This window comes from Microtus ochrogaster, chromosome 1 (genome assembly GCF_000317375.1).
Source record: "Microtus ochrogaster isolate Prairie Vole_2 chromosome 1, MicOch1.0, whole genome shotgun sequence".
Lineage (NCBI taxonomy): Eukaryota > Metazoa > Chordata > Mammalia > Rodentia > Cricetidae > Microtus > Microtus ochrogaster.
The window spans coordinates 4152454-4162905 of record NC_022009.1 but is presented as its reverse complement, the minus strand read 5'-3'; positions in this window follow the sequence as shown (position 1 = coordinate 4162905).

The following is a 10452-nucleotide window of genomic DNA, read 5'->3' as shown; positions in this document are numbered from 1 at the left end:
CATACACACAGACAGAATATTGTATACATAATAAATAAATAAATAAATAAATAAATAAATAAATAAATAAATAAATATTTTAAAAATATATAAGTCATACTGGACCTATTATAGTCAGTCTGTTAAGGACACTAGCTGTTAGACCACACATGGCATAGGCCATTACTTCATAGTGTGTAAAAGAGAATATCCTAAAGAAGCTAGCAGCCAGTTATAATGGGATATTTGTAAACACCTAGTAAAAGCCTACAAGTGGCAAAATACAGTTCACAAGGAAGTGTGTGTGTGTGTGTGTGTGTGTGTGTGTGTGTGTGTGTGTGTAATAACTACTTTGCCCATATCTATCTTGTTGTTTCCTACTGATGCACCCTAGGAAGGTCAGCTCTGCTGATAACAGACTACCTTGAATATTAACCTAGGAACAAGGGGAGCCTTTGCCTTCATCACATTACTGCTCTTATTTTATCATTTCTCTTACCAGATGGTATTATTCGGTCTATATTCCAGTAATCAGCTAACAAAGTTGGTTGTTTGCCATACATGTAGGCTGTGTGTTTAAAGTTATTCAAACAACATATTTCTGAGAAAATCACTTTTCCCTCAAAAATCTAAAAGAAGTTTAAAGGCAAAGAAAAACATATAGAACTTCCCACGGAGCCGAGTAAATCAATTTCACGTTAGTCTCACCTCTTTACCCCCAAACATGGTCATTATACTACTTCGACTTGACATAAGTGGGGGCTGGAAATGCCTGAGGGAGGAGAACCTGGGTGGATGCACTATTAAATACCATTTTCATAACTCTTAGCAATTTGACAATGGCACTTACACGTACATTAAAATACTTAATCCAGATGCACTGTAGTACAGAAAACATTATCCATCTCCATTTTTCAAATAAGGAATGGAGGTGCAGAAAGATAAAAACAACACCAAGACAAACTACGGTCTACCTGATGCTCTTGTTTGCTGTTCCTCTGTTAACCCCAAATAACTAAAATTTGTTCAAAAGAAAAAGAACTGAACACTAAAGTAAAACCAAACTTTGAGGTGGCTCAGTCCCTTCTGGGGTCACCTAGGACTGTAATTCTCCACAACATTGCATGGATCCCACAAGTGCTTGCTTTGGTCACAGTTCTCTGCTACTGTCCCTATTGTTATGGCACAAAGCCAACCTAAACAATGGCACTGTCCAGCTAGAGCAGAGTAAATACTCCATTTGTGCCCATCCTCTCAGAGCAAAGCTAATGTGTGTATCTTAACCTAACAGTTAATTAAATATATTTTTAATTCTGGATCAAAATTAGGAAATGAGTTTCTGTTTATTCTAACTGTAAAATATAGTTGAATAGTAACCAAAGAGCTGAGCTTGGTGGCTCGTCCTGTAATCCCAGCACTTAAGAGACTGAAACACAATGGTAGCCACAAATTCAAGGCCAGCCTGGACTACATAATGAGTCAGAGAGGAGCCTAGATCCTGCATCAGAACAAACAAAACTCAGAACAAAGAACTCAAAGCCAGTCTTAAATAGTTCTCCCTCTTTGTATATATGTGTATTTGTTGGGAAAATGTTGTGTAAATGTGAGAGAAATAGTTTTTCCAATAACTCAGTCTTCCCCAATCTCCTATATTCAAGAAATTATTGGAAAAGATTCTAAGCTATTGAGAGGAAAAGGTCACTTTGGTGAATACAGCATTCGATTTAAGAAAGTAAATTACCAAACATTTACAATGCACAAGGTTATGCTTGCCACAACCATCTGATGTAGTTATTTGGGAAGAATTTCAGAGTCCCCGAGATCCAGACCACCTAACAAATGAGCAACAATTGTTTCTTAATATCTCTTCTTTTCTCCCCTCCTGCATTGTTTCCCCTAAAGTTAAGCCATAAATCTGACTTACTAAAGCTGAAATCACTCGTGGCCACATATTGTCACAGAAATAGCAACTTTGAGTTATCCCTTGTCTAATTTAATAATGTGTAATATCTCCCAGAATATTTAAAGTGCCGTCCAGTTCTCCTATGGTGTTTGTTATTGCTGTTCTATTTAGATTTTGGGTTGTCTCTTTGATTCACTGCTTTTTATTTTTGTTTCACTACTTTTGCTGTTGTTGACTTCAAGCAATTATAACTCCATGGTTTAGTAATATAAGCAAATTCCCAGGAATAATACATCTAAATCACACACAACATACACATTAACATTCCATAATTTCAATCTAAGTCTACAGTGATCATGATCTATAAGGAAAATATCAGTGGGTAAAATATTTTTACGATAGCAATCAGCATAGGCTTTATCTTTCATTTTTTAGCATATTGATTGGAAGAGGGTAGCTGCCAATGCAGCCTAGGTTTGGGCATGGTAGGGAAGGAAGCCACCAGTGAGCTATATCCCCAAGCTTCATATTGACTGTTCTTTACTATATCAGTGATAGTCACTTTATGAAATGATTTAGTCTTCAGGATAGAAATAATGCTTTTATTTGAAAGGGGTTTTGTTTTACATTCTAAATATGTTTTTTATTTTAAGAAGTTAAAGTGAATTAAGGACAGAACACTTCAAGTTACCCTGTGGTAAACCTTTTTGTAAAGTATTTATGCCAATAAATAAAGTTGAAATTGTATGTTGAGTATTGAAGGAGCTGCGGGTTGCATTCCTGCCGCCCCAGCTCCTGGTTGCCTGGCTAGCTTATGCCCCGAAATAACAACACACAAATTGTATTCATTTAAACACTGCTTGGCCCATTAGTTCTAGCCTCTTAATGGCTAATTCTCACAATCTTACCTAACCCATATTTAGTAATCTGTGTAGCACCAGTCTTACCGGGAAAGATTCAGCATGTCTGACCTGGCAGCTGGCTGCATCATGTCTGCCGGGAGAGGGGAGCCTGGCGTCTGAGCTCACTTCCTCTTCCTCCCAGAATTCTGTTCTGTTTACTCCACCCACCTATGTTCTAACCTATCGGGGCAAGCAGTTTCTTTATTTAATTAACCAATGACCTTCCTCCATCAGTTGAGTTTCATGTTGGCCATGTATATATGAATCATTTTTGTAAGTGAGGACACAGTGAAACCATTGAACTAGACTGCTCTGTGGACAGATAGAAAGATTTATTGGGGATCAGATTACCAAGGCTCTGGGGTGGGGACAGAGAGAAGAGCAAACTGGTGGGAAAGTAAGTAAACTGAAACTCTGAGGTTTGTTTGCCTGATAACAGTCCTGCTTTGGACAATGTCAGCAACACTGCCATTTTTAGCTACTGCTTTGCACCTAACAATTTTGAGTTTCTATTTTCGCAGCCAAGTGATGTAATAGGAATAGGAATGTGTGTTCAACAACACTGAATGTAAAATGACTGAAAAGATCATTTAGCTGTGTGGGGGGGGGGGACCCACAGATGCGAGTCTGTTCCACCCTTACTAAAGGTCAGAGTTTGAGCTTATTTTTATTCTTTCAAAGTTGTTGACAACAGATGTGGCTACAGACATGAAACCTGACCCCAGGCATAGTTACTTGGTGTTTTGGACATTAAGATAACCCATAGAGGTGGATCCACTCTACCCTAACTAAAAGTCAGACAATTCAAGCCTATTCCTGCTCCTTTCTATTTGAATATTTAAAATAGGAAGTTTGTCATAGGAAGTGGCTGTCTACAGGATACTTGGTCTAGGATGTATTCACTTCATCAAATGCTTTACTCAGGAAATAATGGCTTGATGTCTCAGGTACTGAAGCCAGTACCTGTTCTGGTCATCCTTTGTGTCATGTTAAAGCAGTCTGTTGCCTTCTTCCCCTTCTGACAGAGGTTTCTGTCCTACCCGGTCCTTCAGTCGATCAGTTCCATAGAAACACACAGACGTCTACATTAATTATAAACTGATTGGCCTATTAGCTCAGACTTCTTATTAACTCTTACAACTTATACTAGCCCATAATTCTCATCTGTGTTAGTCACGTAGCTTGGTACCTTTTTCGGCAAGGCGGTCACATCTTGCATGCTCCGTGTCTGGCTTCTTCTGTGCCTGGCTGACGACTACAGACTGAAACTTCCCTTTTCCTAGAATTCTCACTGCCCCACCTCACTTTCTGTCTGGTCACCCACCTATATATGTCGTGCACCACGCCCTCCCTCCCCCCGTATGCACTTTATGGCTAGAACTCAGTTCGCGAGCTTTGGGCAAGGGGCTAGAGGTTGAGGAAACACACGCAGAGTCAGACCAACACACGGACCTCCAATCGCTGGTATAAAAGCCCTCTTTAATAGCACCATGGAGGCTTAAATACCCTGCAGTCAATGGCCAACAGGTGAAAATCCCATCCTCTGATCCTTTAGGATAGGCACAGCTTCTCGTAACTTCAAGTGGAAGGCTCTAGACAGGGAAGAGCAGCTGAAGGCCAGGACTCAATTGGTCCCAACCCAGGCTTCTTCTGTGCCTGGGTGACGACTACAGACTAAAACTTCCCTTTTCCTAGAATTCTCACTGCCCCACCTCACTTCCTGTCTGGTCACCAACCTATATATACTTCTTGCCTGGCTACTGGTCAATCAGAGTTTATTTAAAATACAAGTGACAGGGTACAGACCATTGTCCCACAGCATCCCCCTTTTGTATTAGGGTATAAAAGCATATGAAAAATAAACGCAGGCCAATTTCAGTATTCAGTATTCAACTGAGTTGCTCTCCCAGTACTATCCTATGCCTCTGTGTTTCTTTAGTATTTCTGTTCCTCCTACCTAACATTTCCAATCCACATGCCCCTACCCTGGAACATATGAACCCATCATATCTGGATCACGACAGAAGTCACCCCAAAATGTGGCTTACAACAGCTGTATTGGTCTAAGATCTCAGTAATGTCTTACTGAAGCAACACAGGACTAGGATACTTATCTTTTCTGCTTTCTCTTCTTGTTCTCTGTTGCTTTATTTGTGGTTTGTCTTTCTGTTTGTTTGACAAGGTTTTGCTATCATAGTTGCCTTGAATTCCCACTATGTAACTGAGGGCCTCTACTTTCTAAGAACTGGAATTAAAGATGTATACTAAAATGCCTAGCTAATAATTTCTACTTTTTTTTTCTTTTACCTTTTTTCACTTTTCTTTTTTTTTCCTTTTGGGTTTTTCAAGATAGGATTTCTTTGTGTAACAGCCTTGACTGTCCTGGAACTCTCTGTGTAGACCAGGCAGGCCTTGAATTCACAGAGATCTGCCTGCCTCTGCCTCCACCTCCCAACCTAGTTTCTACTTCTTACAAACAATGTTTTTGCAAGAAAATAAAGAACTGTTTATGGTGGTAGGTGATGCACATCTATAGTCCTAATACTGATGAGGTGGAGGCTGGAACTTTGTGAGTTCGAGGCCATATTGTGTTATAGACCAAGACTCTGGTTCATTTTCTTTTATAATTAAAAAAAATAAAGATGGTAACCTGAGTTGTCATGAAAAAGCACAATGTAATGGTCTAAAATTATGGTCTTTCTTTCTGACTTCTATTATCCAATAGGAAAATGTGTGAAGCAAAACTGATACTTACACAGATCGAATAGTACATGGCAAAATACGGTGTATTCAGTGTTTTCTACTTTAGAACGCCCCACCTACAGTTACCCACATTAGGCTCACACACAATCAAATCTCTGGATTCACACCTCATTAAAATCTCAAGGAAAAAGGGGGAATTAGTTATCAATCATTACCTTAGGGAAGAATCTCAATATAGCTTTCATGCTTTAAATTTTGCTTTCCCAGTGGCTTATGGGGAGTGGGGAGGGAAGCTCCTAATCCGAATGAGAATAGGCTTGGTGGCACATGCCAGTAATCCCAGTGCTCAAAAAGAAATTGGTTCTTGTTGCTCCAAAGCAAACCCAAAGTCAAACAAGTCTCAATTTAAAAAAAATACAATCGGAATAAAAGGAGATGTTTCTTTAAAAGAATTAAGAAGTCCTCAAAGTACATATAAAAAGGAAGATAGTTGGTGCTAGAGGAGGGAAGAAGAAAATCAGAAACAATAATTTTAAACAACAGTCGTCTCCCAAATGCCAGCTACACCCAAGGCTTATGGAAGTTGTAGCACCTCTTGGGGCAGCAATAGGTAAACATCCAGGACCCATCCCATCTACACAAGGACCCCAGCCTTCCAGTCTTGTTCCTGTCTCTGCTTCACAGTGGCTTCACAGTCTGACTGGCCTGACATGGAATAAGGGATTTTGCTAAGTGGCAGCCCTACTTACTCAAAGAAGTAATTTCTAACAAACTATGCCTCAGTCCCAGAGACCAACCAAACGACAAATATCTTTTCTCTGTATTCTTCAGGAATGGCATATGCCCTTCAATAAATTTAGCACACAGTTCCAATCAAATAAGTTAGGCTTTCAAGCTTTCCAAACCAAGTCACACTAATATACATGTTTTATTTCCCCTGCCCTCAGCATGCAAGAGATAAGAGAAATGTCACTAAATCTCCCATGACTTATGCATTAAGCTTTTTAACATTTGAGTATGGTTTTTTTTTTTTTACCTTTCAGGGAAAAAAAAAGTTAGCTTAAGTAATGTTCCCAGAACACAAATTTCTAAGTCAGATGAGCAAGTGGATCACAAATGTTTGGAGGTTGAAGGTTGCTTTCCCAGAACAGAGCAACAATACTCAGAATCTGGGCATCTTACAAAAGTCCTTTGTTAGAAATAAAATTTCCAAAGATGGTTTTATGACAGACATAAAGTTGTGCCAGTGTTTCTGCAGAAATAATGAGTGGTGTTCTAGCCGTCTTGCTGAGATTTTCATCAGCAGTTAGGGGTTCCTGCAGTTTTACCACTGGTACCAGAGTTTCATTAATTAGCATCAAGAGAAAAATAAAGACTAGATTGAAAAAAAATCAAAACTTACAAAACAAAAAAGAAAGGGCCAAATAGGGTTATTAATAGGCAAAAATTGGGTCATGTGATGTTTTTCCGTTCTCATATGGATAACTCAGTAATATCACACTTAGAAAAGAAATAACACTGGGTGGTGGTGGCACACGCCTTTAATCCCAGCATTCAGAAGGCAGAGACAGTCAGATTTCTGTGTGTTTAAGGCCAGCCTGGTCTACAGAGCAAGTCTCCAGACAGGCTCCAAAACTACAGGGAAACCCTATCTCAAAAAAAAAAAAAAAAAAGAAGGAAAGGAAGAAAGAGATAACAATATTAGTTCATACAAGAATTAAATAGAATTATGATACTTTGCGTGGATATCTTAAATTTTATAAGGCTAAATCCCAAAATTTCAGTTAACAATAATTTGAGAGGAATTTTCAATTTTAAAAATATCTAATGCCCTCATTTGAAATATAAATGTTTTTAAATCTTTAAAAGAATTATTCATTATGTAATAGAAATTTGAGAACTAGTAAGCAAGTCTGAGCATTCAGGCCTTTTCTAGGAAGGTAAAATAATCCATTCCTGTAGAACGTTTAATTGTGACAATGAAATATTAGGCTGAACAACTGTTGCTCTTCATGCATTAATATTTTCCAAACCTAGTCACACTAATATATTTTATCAGTTCTACAACAGCATTTTCTGTTGTAGTTCTCAACCCATGTTAAAAGGTAGTGTCTAATTCTGATTAAGTGCTCTCTCTCATTCTCTCCTGAAATAGCCAATAGAGATTCATTTTAAAGTGAGGAAATATTATAATTGCTAAAAAAAACTGCATAATTTCTAAAACAAGATAGACCAAGTTCCCAATGCTGGGCTACCAGGAGTTATCATCTTAATGTGTTTTCCAGTTAGCTTCTTTATTTCACAGAAACAAGACAAAAAAAAAGTGAGATTGTCCATTCCACTTTCACCATATAACAAGGTATTTCTATGAAGAATACCTGGGCATATCATCTTACTCACTCATTAGTGGCTTTTAGACATAAAGCAAAAAAAAAAAAAAAAAGAGCCAATTCACAATCCCAGAGAACCTAGACAACAAAGAGGACCCTAAGAGAGACATAAATGGATCTAATGCACATAGAAAGTAGAAAAAGACAAGATTTTTTTTTCCTGACTAACATGGGAGAGGGTGGAAGGGGATGGGAGAAGAACAGAGAGAGGGGAGTAGAGAAAAATATATAGCTCAATAAAAACAATTTTAAAAAAGAAAAAGAAAAAAGAATACCTTGGGCACAAGATAGAGACAGATAGTTGTATTGAGACAAACAAACAAACCATTATGCCAGACAATGATTCAGACCTCTGGTAGCCAGGCATAGTCTAAATATTGGAATCACCAACTTACTAACTCTTCAACTTTGGGCCAGTTTATCTTTAACTCTTTTATTTATTTATTTATTGTACACATTGTCCTGCCTGCATGTATGCTTGCCCAGCAGAAGAGGGCACCAGATCTCATCACAGATGGTTATGAGCCACCATGTAGTTATTGGGAATTGAACTCAGGACATCTGGAAGAGCAGCCAGTGCTCTTACCCTCTGAACCATCTCTCCAGCCCCCCTTTAACTCTTTTGAGCCTAAGGTTTCCTTATCTGTAAATGGGAATGACCTGTTATATACAAATGCTATGAGAATTACATTAATGCAGTGATAACACAGATTTGGTACCTGATAACTAGGAACTAACCAGATATTTAACTTCTTTCATTCTGATAAAAGTCTGGGTAATCTTTTGAGGATTCCTAAATTCACTGACTCCAAATAGCAGAGGGTTTGGAACTGGTATGTAGTTCCCACTGACTGGCATTGGCTGTCTGCAATCCCTTATTAAAACTAACACATGGTGTAGGGAGATACAGCTCAAAAGTAAAGTGCTTACCCAGTATTCAAGAATTTGTGAATTTGGTCTCCAACACCACAAAACAAAATTTAATAATCAATGCGGAATCCTCTAAAACCAAGGAAACACGATTTTCTTAACAAAGGCATGATGTGTTGACATATTAGAACAATCTATTGCATAGAGAACCATGAGATCATTCATATCTAAGCCTGGACTCAACGGGGAAACAAAGGAATTTGGGCTCTCCAGCTTTCATACCTAATAGGTATCTCAGGATTTAAGAAGTACCTTCTAAAAATCTACCTTGTTTTGTTTTGTTTAGCTTTACATTTAGTTTAACTTTTGTGTGAATAAAAAAATCCTCCCACAGTTATGAAAGGGCAAGAGTGAGCAAATCCACAGAAAATTACTAAATTAGCTTTGATCCAGAATACTCCAATTTAGCCTGCCAGCACCATACTGCCAAGAACATCCCACCAACTGAGAGATCATCGCATAAAAAGTATGTATTTTAAAGTACATTATGCATCAATACTAGGACAAATGCTAAAAATAATAAATTCTTTTTTGAAATATATAAGGGATACCAGAGGGTGCTTTCATAATGAGTTTTGAACAAAAGTAATCATTTTTAATGAAATAAACATTCAAAAGATACTAGTCACAAATCCACATCTTACTGTGCAGCTGACAATTTCTTCATTTAAAAATAGATTAGATTTAGAAACACAAGCAATGCCAAAGAAAATATAATCCTTAACACAATTTTGAAAGGAGTGTTCTTTTGCTAAATTTGTATTATATACATCCATTAGGCCTATCAAAGATGTTTTTCAACAGTTCAAATTAAATCTATTCAACATTTATCTTCTGCAAAAGAAAATGTATCAAATATAGACTTTGTTGCCATACAATTGTACATTTATAGAATCTAGAAAGACACAAAAGACTAAGCTATGTTCCCAAGATATCAACATAGCCAATGGTTATCAGATTACAGTTATTTCTAATTTCATTCCACACATCTATTATAACAAGAAATTTTATTGCAAAGCAATACTACTACTAATGGTAGCTAATAAGATGCATTTTATTTTTAATTATTTTAGGTTATTAAACTTCATTTTTAGCAAATGAGCAGAATATCCCACTTTTATCTACAAATTTATACTTTCTTCATGAATTGTCACATGAAACACTAACTGTAAAGACAGTGGTCTAATGAATGAAATTTGTATAAAATGCTTCTTAGTAGATTGCTTCAAAGAAAAGAAAATCCTGTGTATTAGTATTGACATTAGAGTGTCTATGAATCATAGATGCTAACAGTTACCTACCACTTAAAACATGGGTTACTAAGTTTAATCACTGGAGAATCTTTTAAACTGGACCCAATATAACCCATGATTTTAATGTTTTCCTGTATTTAATTACCTGCATTTCACAAAGTTATGGGTCACTCATTTTCTCATTCCTAATATAGAAATAATCAAGGCAACTATGGCGCATGATTGAAAATGATCCCCATAGGCTCGTATATGCGTATGCTTAGTTCTCAGTTGATGAACTGTCTAAGAAGGATTAGAAAAATTAGGAGGTGTGTCCTTGTTGGAAGAGGTATGTCACTGGGGATGGCTTTGAAATTTCTTTCTTTCTTTTTTTTTTTTTTTTTTTTTTTTTT